The sequence below is a fragment of the Hemicordylus capensis genome, chromosome 2, assembly GCF_027244095.1.
Source record: "Hemicordylus capensis ecotype Gifberg chromosome 2, rHemCap1.1.pri, whole genome shotgun sequence".
Taxonomy (NCBI): Eukaryota; Metazoa; Chordata; class Lepidosauria; order Squamata; family Cordylidae; genus Hemicordylus; species Hemicordylus capensis.
This window is the reverse complement of record NC_069658.1, coordinates 156,185,877-156,197,991: the sequence shown is the minus strand read 5'-3', so window position 1 is coordinate 156,197,991 and position 12,115 is coordinate 156,185,877.

Below are 12,115 nucleotides of genomic sequence, written 5' to 3'. Positions count from 1 at the left end.
TCTCTCCCTCTCTGGAGAATAGATACTTTTAGGCAGCAAATACTGCCTGAAATAAATGGCAAGTCTTCACTGGGAGGGGCAGCGGGGCGCCTTTCTGACCACAGTTGGGGTGGGGGCGGGGCATGGCAGGCACTTTGCGCTTTGCCCTGCATGCCCCATGCTCGTTACGCCCCTGGCTGTATGCCTGCAAATGATTGTTGCTGTTGCTCTTGATACAGTGTTGCAAAAACCTTGAAGTCAGTTTTAACAACTTCAAAGCAGTGTGTATTTGCAACATTGTTTACCTCTCACTCCTTTGAGATTAGAGATCAGGAAGATAGAATTTAAATGATCAAAAAGTCAAGCCTCAAAACTTTAAAGTGTGTCTGCTGAATCAAAACCCTCTGAGCTATCTGGCTGAAAATAGTATGGTAAAATGGCATCACAAATGGCATCCAGTTTTATGCCATTCCAACAAGCAATAAACTAGTTATACACAATTTCGTGATTTCCCATCTCAAACTATAACTAAAGCATCAAAGAAAGTGCAGCCTACAGCAGTCACCCTAGGTGGCAAAGAAAAAGAAAAAAGAAAAAGAATTTAATTAGATAGATAGATAGATAGATAGACTTCAACAGTTCCTAAAAAATCAAGCTGCCTTTGCCCAATTCCTTTGTAATCTGGACGGTGGCAGGCATCCATTGGGGCACTACCACCCGACCCACTCTTCCGCCCCTGAAGCCCCCTTTCTGCCATGAATCTGCCCCCCAAAACATAACAGCACACATCAACAGCAACAGCAGAGCTTTGCAGAGCAAGATCACACAGATGCAGCAGACTAGGCTTTAGGAGCAGCAACAGTGCCCTGCCCTCCCTCCCCAAGCATTTTTCATCCACAAGCAACAGAAACACAGCTGCATCTGTGGCATCCGGCCATAAAAGCAGGTTAAGTAAGGAAGGGTGCAAGCAACAACAACATTCTGCCAGTGGAACAGTGAGATTTCCCACCCACCCCCACCTTCCCAAGCAGAAGAGTATTGATCCTGAGTCATAACAACAATGGCACACAATTTTTGGTGCTCTTATTGACATTTCTGCAACAGATTGGAGCCTTTGGCACCACACAACCTCTTTGATGCAAGCAATCTAGTTTGAATAAAAATGATGATGATGCTAGAAGTCACAATATGACCCAATCTTCATTGCAAAGAAGAAGTCCACACAGAGAGAGAGAACCATGAGGTCCCCAAAATACAGCACAACAAAAAACCATCAAAGGCGTTTGAACTGCATAATACTGTATATATACATTGTGACCAGGAAACTGATACAAGGGAACAGATAGGGAGCAGTAAGGGAACAGAGACACAATAGCAGATACAATATAATTAGGGATTGAACAGAATAAATACAATTAACTAATACAACAATAATGACTAGGGAAGATCATACAGTAGGCTGCTGGGCAGTAGTGTAGTGGTTAGAGTGCTAGTCTAAGACCGGGGAGACCCGAGTTCAAATCCCCATTCAGCCATGATGCTTGCTGGGTGACTCTGGGCCACTCACTTTTCTCTCAGCCTAACCTACTTCACAGGGTTGTTGTGAGGAGAAACTTAAGTATGTAGTACACCACTCTGGGCTCCTTGGAGAAAGAGCGGGATATAAATGTAAAGAAATAAAGAAGGAGTAGGGAAGATCATTCAATAGGCTGTCAGGCAGAGAATATCAGTTATGGGGCAGAGGGCAGGCGTCTGTTTTTAAAAAGTGACCCCCTCTAAATCTTTGGAATGGGAAAAATGACAGACTTGTGTTTTTTTAAAGCACAAGGCTACACTACCTTTAACCACCTACTAGTATGGGGATCCCTCCCACACAGAACTCCTGTTTAAGCTTCTTCTAAACTAAACAACACACAACTTTTTAAATTCAGTTGCAACCCCAAACCTCCCACCAAACAGGAAAAAACCCCAAGAATACAGAATTCCAGAGGGAGGGCTGTGTGTGTGTGTGTGTGTGTGTGTGTGTGTGTGTGTGTGTGTGTAAATGAGGGTACACTGACTCAGTCTAGGGCTTGACCCACGCTGTGTATCCAGTTGTCCACTTCTGTGGTCTGGTCTCTGAGTCTCCTATTCTTCAATCTTCTTCTCAGTCTTCAGGTGGGGGGGGGCTGGGGCAAAAGCCTTGAAAATCTGGGGGGAGAGGGAGTGGCTGGCCAGGTGGCCACTGGCCACAGGGGCTGGGGCTGGTGGCACTGGTGGCTGGCACAGACAGACACAGAAGGCACAGGCAGGCAGCTATTCTCTCAAGGGGGTGGAAAAAAATCCTTCCAGAACAAAAAAGCCATGCAGAAGATAAATCTATTCCCAGGTGGGGATGCAGTAGCCATAGCAGGCTGGCAGGGAGGGCTCAGGCTGGCAACAAGGCAAGCATAGGCAATGGCATGGCATCATGGCAACTTGTGGCATGCACTGCAAACTAGTTCTCTCTCTCTCTCTCCCCCTCTCCAATGAGGCAGAAGGCAGAATGGCGACTGAGTAACTAACTTGTTGAATGAATAGAAAACCCCTCCTTGAACTCCTCCACACCCTTGTCCCTTTTTGACCCTTCCCCTGGCCAATGTGGGGTCATTACAGAGAGGCAAGAGGCAAAAGAGCCAATGGGGAACAAGAAGGGAATCATCAGCCGGTCAGCCCATGCTTTAGGTCACCGATCAGAAGACCAGAAGGGCGGGAAAATCAAAGAGACGTCAAACACAAAATGGAAACTGACTCAGAGATCGCCACAAAATGAAGGTTGAAAACAACAAAACATTCTGTAGCTGAAACAGGGACACTTCGTTCTGATACAAAACTTATTTTGGCTTTGGAAAATGGGCAATTCGTTTTGGCTACAAAACGGCCAAAACAGGCTGTTTTGGGTACAGAACATTCTGAACCCGAAATGTTTCGCACATCCCTATCCCGCAGCAGCTTGCCAGGGATCACTGAAAATCGGGGCTCCCCTCACCCGTGATTCCCCATGGCGACTGATCTACATACCCTGAAATGGTGTTCAGCATCACGGATTGAGCCAGTGCGGGGGTTGTCCAGTTGTCATGTCACAGCACTAGCGGGCACACTGTGACATGGCACGGCTGAAGAAGGAAGGGGGGAGGGGAGGAATGAGCGAAGCTGCTGCCAGGCAGGTGACCGGCACCATGGGTCAACCATGGGCCAATCACTCACCCAGCTCAACATTCATTCATCCATTCATTCAATTTCTATACTGCCCTTCCAAAAATGGCTCAGGGTGGTTTACACAGAGAAATAATAAATAAGTAAGATGGATCCCTATCCCCAAAGGGCTCATAATAGAAAAAGAAGCATAAGATAGACACCAGCAACAGTCACTGGATGTATTGTGCTGGGGGTGGATAGGGCCAGTTACTCTGCCCCTGCTAAATAAAAAAGCATCACCATGTTAAAAGGTGCCTCTTTGCCAAGTTAGCAGGGGTTATGGTTAACATCCAGCTTGGGGTGGCCCAGCAGGGTGAGGGTCACCTTGAGGAACACCAACTGCTTGACCAAGCCAGGGTCCAACTGGAACCGGAAGGGTGTTACCACGTTACTAGCATGTGCAAACACCCACTCGCCCTGGATGCTGGTTGGCAGGCAGGAAAGGTAGCACACAGCAACCACTGCCAGGTCTGGCCAGGCTTAGCAGTGGGTTGCCCAGAACTGCACGCAGTACATCTCTGGTCTTCCTCCACAGGCTCCTCCAGGTACTGCACAACACACTGGGCAGCAATGTTGGCCCTGTTAGGCTGAGCCTCCCTCAAACTGGGCAAGTCACCAAGGCACACTGGCTTAAACCACTGGGCTGATTTAACAGAAGGAAATGCCTGTTGCTTTGCCACCACTGCCTGGGAGGCCACATTGCTGGGATGGTAGATGAAGGGCCACCCGTACTACTGCTGCTGCTCATGCTCACGGGTTGCACACGCACATGGGGTGCATCTTCACCACCCTCCTGGTCTCTAGTCTGACGATCCTCCTCTTACCTAATTCTTTCAACCAGGAGGTCCTTCCACCTGGGTAAGTCATCTGCGCAAACAACATTGCACTTGATGGTCAGGTTGCAGAGGCAAAACAGTATGTAGTCGTCTCTGTCACCCAACATAGCAAACAGCCTGTTCCTCAGCCCTCTGGCATGGCCAGTGAGCAGAGGCGTAGCTGGGGAAAACGGCACCCAGGGCAAGCTCTGCCCCTGAAATTGCGCCCTCCCCCTGCCCCCGCCCCCCCACATACCTGCGCCCTGGCCGGAGTGAGCGCGGCGGTGGCGGGCGGCAGCAGATTGCGCGGTGGTAGCGGGCGGTGATGGATCATCATAGTGTGCCCCTGGGATCATGGCTTGCGGCAGTGAGCGCGGCGGTGGCGGGCGGCGGCGGATCGTGCGGCGGCGGGCAGCGGCGGGAGTGAGCGCGGCGGTGGCGGACGGTGGCAGATCATCATTGTGTGCCCCTGGGATCATGGCTTGTGGCAGTGAGTGCGGCGGCGGCGGGCGGCGGCGGATCGCGCGGCGGTGGGCAGCGGCGGGAGTGAGTGCGGTGGTGGCGGGCGGCGGCGGATCGCCGAGTGCAGCAGAGCGACGCCGAGGCCTGCCGTCTGGCCTGGCGTCGCTTCCCAACCGCGAGGCATGCCAACTTACCCCTCATTGTCCTGAAGAATATTCTGCCCCACACAGAAGAAAAAAGGGGTGTGGGGAACCTTACCTGACCAGTGGCAGGCTGGCAGGCAGGTACAGCTAGGGTGGGGGGGAGGGCAGAATGAGCTGCCTTCTGGCTGCCCACGCACCCAAACAAATTAAAATAAAACACTGAAGAAAATTAAATAAAAAGCTGGTAGAAAGAATGTGCTTGGGAATAAGTGAGAGAAAAAGGGAGGGAGGGAAAGAGAAGGGAAGCAGCTGGTGCACTGTGGAGTCTGGAGCAGGCAGAATACTAAGCACAATAGGAAAAGTGTTTAAAAAAGAAACGTTCTCCAGAGACTTCCCCCCAACCAAAAATGAAATAAAGCAAATGAGGCATCTAAGCTGAGGACTGTTCAACTCAGCCCAGAATTAAAAGAAGCAGCCCCCCAGTCAGTAGTAATAACAGCAAAAAGGAAGAGGGAAGGGGGTGGGGGGGTGAACCCGAAAAATGGGCCAGAGAGGCCTCTCAGGCCAAAGGGCCTGTGGCCCCCTGGCCCCCTGGTAGTAGGCACAGAGCAGGAGAGATAGTACGGCGTTTCTCACAACCACAGAAAAGTGGGCTAAGGGAGCCTAGCCCGCTTGCCTGCGGTACTATGCTGCAATGGGAGTCGTTCGGCTCCCAGCAGCAAACCGCAGAAAGTACCCCCACCCTTAAATGAGGTTAGAGGAGCGAGCGCTTCGCTAACCCTGTTTATCCAATTGTGAGATGCCGCAGTGCGGCTCCACACGACAGCGACTCACAAGTAGACTCCCAACTGGGAGGCTATAACAAGCCTCCCAGCATGGGGAACTTCTGAGGACCGGGCAGCGCCCGATCCCCACCAGTCCTACCGGATTGGTGATGGAGCCAGTAGTCTTGTGGGCGGATGATCCAGCACCCAGGGCTTAGCGCTCGATCATCTGTGGGGAGAGCGGGTTAAGCCCACTCTCCCCAAAGAAGCCCTGCAGGCTCTACCCACAGATCGTATGTAGAGCCTCAGTCACTCACTCAGAAAACAAAAAAATCTAGCAGCACATACACACACAAAAAAAGAAAAAAGAAAACAAAAAAAGAAACACAAAAAAAAAGAAAAAGGAAAAAGAAAACAAAAAAATCTAGCAGCACACACACACACACACAGAGCCAGGAAAAATTACTTTGGAGAAGGGGGAGTGGGGGGAGGCAAAAAATAAAAGAAGGCAGAGAGGACTGGAGAGTCCTCACCACCACCGGCACAGAGGCAGGCAGGCACAAGAAGTCTGCAGCCAAACTCTCTCACCACCAGCAGCCAGCATCAACAAGCAGCAAGAGTGATTTTTGCAAGGCCTGAGCTTGCCTTTAATGAGAACTTGAAACTCCCTCCTTTTGGAGCCCCCACCTTTGCCTTCTTCCCTGGCCATTAGGGTACCAGTTCTCCAGGACTAGCACCACTGGAAAGTCTACCAGAGAGCCAGAGACATCTGGCCAATCAGTGAAGCAGGAGCTCAGCAAATGAAATTAAGGGAGACAAATGACACAAAATGGCTACTAGCACATAAAATGGAGGCTCGAGCCTTCGAGCCTGTTTGAAACGGTTCGAACTGAACCAGGCTTGGTTGATTCAACCTTGCACCGGCATTGCCAATGCAGTGCATTGTTTGGTCTCAGTTTTAACCTTTGAGCCGAACAGATTCCAGTTTGAACTGATTTGAATTTGAATCTGTTTGCACACCCCTATCTCCATAATGGTGTGCATCGTATCAGCCAAAATATCAGCCATTGTGTTCTAAGACTCACCCAACATTTCCCTTGTGCTTGCCTCTACACTGCAGGGGAGGACCAGTAGCAGTGGGCAAGCTCTTTTCCAGCCGTTCTACTCAGTGAGGAATACTTGACAAGTTTCCACACAGTCTAGTGTAAGTAAGTAAAACTTCATTTCGGTCGTAGACCAGCAATACAACAGTATAAAACAAATAAGAAAATAATAATAATATAAAATCAGACTACATTTATACACATTTGGCATATTATATAACAATATTTGGCCACAATCTAAATAACATCCTAACACAGTCTAGTGTCTCTCAAGAAAGGGAAATTGTCCTATTTGGGATATTTCAAATATCTCTGTCTGTGTACAAGTCTTTTCTTAAGGAGCCCCAGGAGCTGGTGCCTGAGAGGACCTTAGACCATCATAATATGTCACTTTCTGCTACAACCGAGCATACAATTACAGCATATAATTGATCGAAGTTTTGCAGCACTAATGATGCAAAACAAACTTCCCAACAAACATGGTTCAAGTGATTCTCACAAAACATTTGTGTAAAATGTATTTGATCAAGCCTTGAGTTAACATCTAGATCCCAAACCCGATGTTCAAGTGCTGGGACAGAATTGAAGAAAGAGTTCCTACGGGGGCACCCTCCCCCTCCCCCCAGAATTCAAGGGCAAAAGTACAGACCCCTGCAGGACTTGGGGTTCACAAATTTTGTTTGTAATGCCCTGGGTGGTGGTGGGCCGCTGCTGCTCCTTGCTGCCCTTGGTGGCCAAATGCAAGTTGTGCACCTGTGTGAAGGTGGTCGTGCAGCTGTGTGAGTATTGTGTGGCCCGCCCAGTCTGCTCCAGGTGGTGGGGGCCAAGTGGGGCAACCATAGCAGCTCCTGCGCTGTGTACAACTGCGCACATGTGATAGTGCCACTGGGCGTCCTCTTCCAGGCAGCCCACGTGAGTTGTGCAACTGTCACAGGTGCAGCTCTGTTTGCAAGGCAGTGTCCACACTGAAACTGTAGGTCAGTGGGAAGTATCTTATTCATAACGTCTTCTAAAAATAGTGGGCTGTGTTTGTGTGTTCCAGCTTCTGCGTTTGTATGTTCCAGCTTCCCCTGAGCATGTTCTGGTGTACAAAATAGTGCACTGCAGCTTATCCTGCAGGCGGGGGGTGTTGGGAATTCTCTCTGGTAGAATTCCAGAGAATTCTATAATGCTTTTCATTATAGCAGAGTGCACAGAGGCACAACACAGCGGATTTGGTTAGGCATGCGTGTATGCTGAGAGTAAAGTAACTTGGAGCCAGTTCACAGTTTCAAATCATTCTGGATAGGAAAGTAGGGATGTGCACAAAACTGGTTCACCCGGTTCAGTTCGAATTCAAAACGGGTTCGAACCAGGAGGGGATGGTTCGGTTTTGGTTTTGTTCGAACCACCCCCTGGTTCAGTTTGAATTTGAACCATTTTTGAACTGGTTTGAACCTCAAATAGTAGGTAGGATGGGAGGCACCCTTCGGTGCCACCTACCACCCAAACCTCAAAGCGATTGGACCTTCCTATGATTTTATATGAATTTTAAAAATATTTTCAAGTTTTGCCCATAACTCCCTGTGTGGAGCACTTAGGGGCAAAAAGCTGAGGTGGATGGTAGGCACCCATGGGTGTCCCCCACCCCAAAAATCCCAAGGCAATTGGTTGCTCCTAGTATTATTGGTGAATTTTTGAAAAAGAAAAATTTTCCATTGGCTATAATGAGGATTTGAGGCAGCCCTGAACCCGCCTCTGTGGGGTGGCAGTGCCCCCAAAGTGGTTTTGTGGCCATGGTAAAAATGGCCTCAGTCCCTCCCAGGCATCCCAGGATTGATAGGAGTGATGTATTTTTTTATTATTAGGATTTTCCAAGGCATTAAATAATATCTAATTGGAAAGAATGGAATGTGTGTCCGTGGGTGAAAGGTTAAGCCAGCAAGCTCTATGAGAGATATTTATTTGATGCCTTAGAAAATCCTAAAAAAAAAACCCATCACTCCTATCAATCCGGGGATGCCTGGGAGGGACTGAGGCCATTTTTGCCATGGCCATAGACCCACTTTGGGGGTGCTGCCACCCCTCAGAGGTGGGTTTGGAGGGCTGCCCCAAATCCTCATTATATCCAATGGGAAATTTTTTCCTCTTCAAAAATTCACCAACAATACAAGGGGCACCCATCAATTGCCACCCCAGCTTACTAAGTTACCTCAAGGAAGGAAAGTTATAGGCTGCAAATGGGTTTTCAAACTCAAACATGATGCTGATGGTGAGATTCAGCACTACAAATCCAGATTAGTAGCAAAAGGATATTCACAGAAATATGGAGAAGATTATGATGAAACCTTTGCACCAGTGGTTAAACATACCATAGTTAACCATACCACAGTAAGGACTCTGTTAAGTATTGCTGCTAGCAAAGGAATGCATGTTGAACACCTAGACATGAAAACTGCATTCTTGCATGGAGAACTAGAAAAGGACATTTACATGCAACAATGGGTACGCTTTTATACATTAGTACACTCACTAGGCCGGATATTAGTACAGCAGTTGGCTTACTTTGCAGAAAGACTGCATCACCAACAGTGAAGGACTGGAATGCAATTAAGAGACTTGTTAGGTACCTAAAGGGTACTGCACACTTTAAGCTCAAGCTGCCAGCTAACAGTCAACCAAAACTAGAAGCATATGTAGATGCAGACTGTGGTCAGCATTGGGTTTCTTTTTACGTGGGCATGGGCGTGGTATAAGCGTTTGGCCAGTCGCAGCACTAGTTGATCTTGTGGTGTGGGCACTGCATGCTGCAGCTTGGCTGGCACGGCTCAGCATCCGTCACGTCATCTCAGCTAGAGGTGGAAGTGGGGAGGGGAGGGATGAGCGCAGAGGATGAGCCAGGCAGGTGACCAACCATGGGGCAACCACAGTAATCACTCACCCAGCTCAACCTCCAGCTCAAGGTAGCCAAGCAGGGGGAGGTTGATCTTTAGAAAGACCAACTGCTCCACCAGACCAGCGTCCAAGCGGGAGCGAGAGGGTGTCACCACGTCCCCGGCACGTGAGAACACCCGCTTGCTCTGGACACTGGTTGGGGGGCAGGAGAGGATGCGCACAGCAACCACCACCAGGTCCGGCCAGACTTGGCGGTTGGTCGCCCAGAACTGTGCACAGTCCATCGAGCTGTCTTCCTCCACAGGCTCCTCCAAGTACTGGGCAACGCATTGCTCAGCACTGGAGGGGGGCCCGGCAAGTCGAGCCTCCCACACACCGAGCAAGGTGCCAAGGCACACCCGCTGAAATCACTGGGCGGATTTGGCGGCGGGAGCAAGTGGCTGCTGCATTGGCGCTGCCTGGGATGCCACACTGCTTGACTGGGAAGAGGAAGGGGAAGGGGAAGCTGACGCTGGCTGGCCACCCACGCTGCAGCTGGGTGCGGGTCAGGCAGGGGTGTGTACACCCGCACCACTACCACCCTCCTGGTCTCTCCAGGTCCTAGCGACCCCCTCTTCCCTCACCTTATGGACCAGGAGGTCCCTCCACCCGGGCAAGTCACCAGCACTAACGACATTGCCCTTGATAGCTGGGTTGCAGAGACAAGCGAGGACATACTCCTCCCTGCTTCCCAACTCACCAACAAGCCGCTCGGCCAACCCAGACTTCAGACTTCCAGCCAGAGCACGACCCTCTGGCGTGGCCAGAGAAGCCTGGAGTTCGCCCATCAGCTTCTCCAGACTGAGAGCTGTGGGCAGCGCCTGGCTCAAGGGAGTGGTGTCGCCACACAAGCCCTTCGGGGCAAGCTGAAAGGGCTCGAGTGCCGACACTGCCTCAGACATCTGCTTCCACTCAGCATTCGAGAGGTCGCAGACGGCCAAGGACTCATCACTCGCCAGGGCACCAAGGGCTCTTTCCTGCTCCAACAGGCGCTGGAACAGGAGGAAGGTGGAGTTCCACTGCGTCTCCACTTCCGTAGGGATGAGATGGCGAGGAAGCCCAAGGTCATCCTGCTTCTCATAGAAACATAGGAAACTGCCATATACTGAGTCAGACCATTGGTCTATCTAGCTCAGTATTGTCTTCACAGACTGGCAGTGGCTTCTCCAAGGTTACAGGCAGGAATCTCTCTTTGCCCTATCTTGGCAAAGCCAGGGAGGGAACTTGAAACCTTCTGCTTTTCCCAGAGCGCCTTCATCCCCTGAAGGGAATATCTTTCAATACTCACACATCAAGTCTCCCATTCATATGCAACCAGGGCAGACCCTGCTTAGCTATGGGGACAAGTCATGCTTGCTACCACAAGACCATCTCTACTCTCCCTCTCGCGAAGCAGTCTCCTGGACTTCTCGCTGCGGTGGAAGTGGGCAGCCAGCTTGCGAGCCTTCTCGACAAGCATGGCTGTGACAGCAACAGCACCTTGGGGAGGGGGGCCTGGGCCTGGGATGCCTTCAGCTCCTTAAGGCCAAGGCATCCCTGACGGTCAGATGGAGCATGTGTGCCATACACCGTATGTTCACACAGCCCATTACAGTCTCGACAGCGGCAGTAACATTGGATCCATTGTCAGTGACAATGGATCCCCTGGAGAGGTGTGGACACCCGCCAATCCACTCCTTTATCTGACAGTCGAGTACAGCTGCCACCTCCTCCATGGTTTGCCTCGTGTCCATCGTCTCCATGTGCAGAACAGCCTACCTGTGCCATAGTGCCGTGGGAGCCGCGCCGGACCTGGAAGCATCGCCCAAGGAGGTCCCCTCAGTCTCCGGGGCCCACCAGTGGGCAGTGAGGGCCAGGAAAGCAGCGTGCATCCCACTGACACTGGTCCAGAGGTCAGTCGTGAAATGCATGCTGGTGCCAGCAGGAGCCGCATGCAGCCCCGCCAACACGAGCTCCCTGCACCGGCGGTACAGAGAGGGGACCACGTTCCGGCTGAACGTGGTCCTTGAGGGGATTATGTAGTTGGGCGCAAGGTACTGTAGTATGCGGCGGAAGCCGGACTTCTCGACCACCTGAAACGGCTGGTCATCAGTGGAAATCATCTCCCCTATGAGACGGGTGAGGTGATGATGGTCCACATGAACAGTCCACTTGCTGCCTAACACCTGTGTCCACCACTGAACTGTCAGTGTAGCCTGCTTTTTGGCTGGAGCAGGCACACGGCCCTTGTCTGCCCTAGTGGCAGGTGCACAAGGTGCACTAGCACTGCGAGACTGTCCAAGGAGACCTGGATGGTGGCGCACCATGTGTCTCCACATGGGTGTTGTACCCAGGTGCCTTGGATCCTTGCCATGGCTGACCTGCACCCTGTAGTGGACACAGACGGCATGGTTTGGGGCATTTTCAGGGATCTCAAAATGCTCCCAGACACCGCTGCCCTTGGCCCCCCATGCCCTGGGCGCTGTCTTAGGCCTCTTTCTTCTGGGTGGCTGCAGTGCTGGGTGGGGCGGCCACCGCTGCCTGCCCACTGCTGCCACCCAACCCCCTTCCACCCTCCATGGGAGAGGAAGGGCCCGGATCCACTGGCAGAGGAGAGGCAGGCCTCTCCACCACGGCAGACCCTTCCTCGGACTTGGATCCAGAGTGGTGGGCTTCATGAGGGGGGGGCCCCACTGAGCGGCAAAACTATAGGGGGAAGGTCCCCAAGAGGGAGGGAGAAC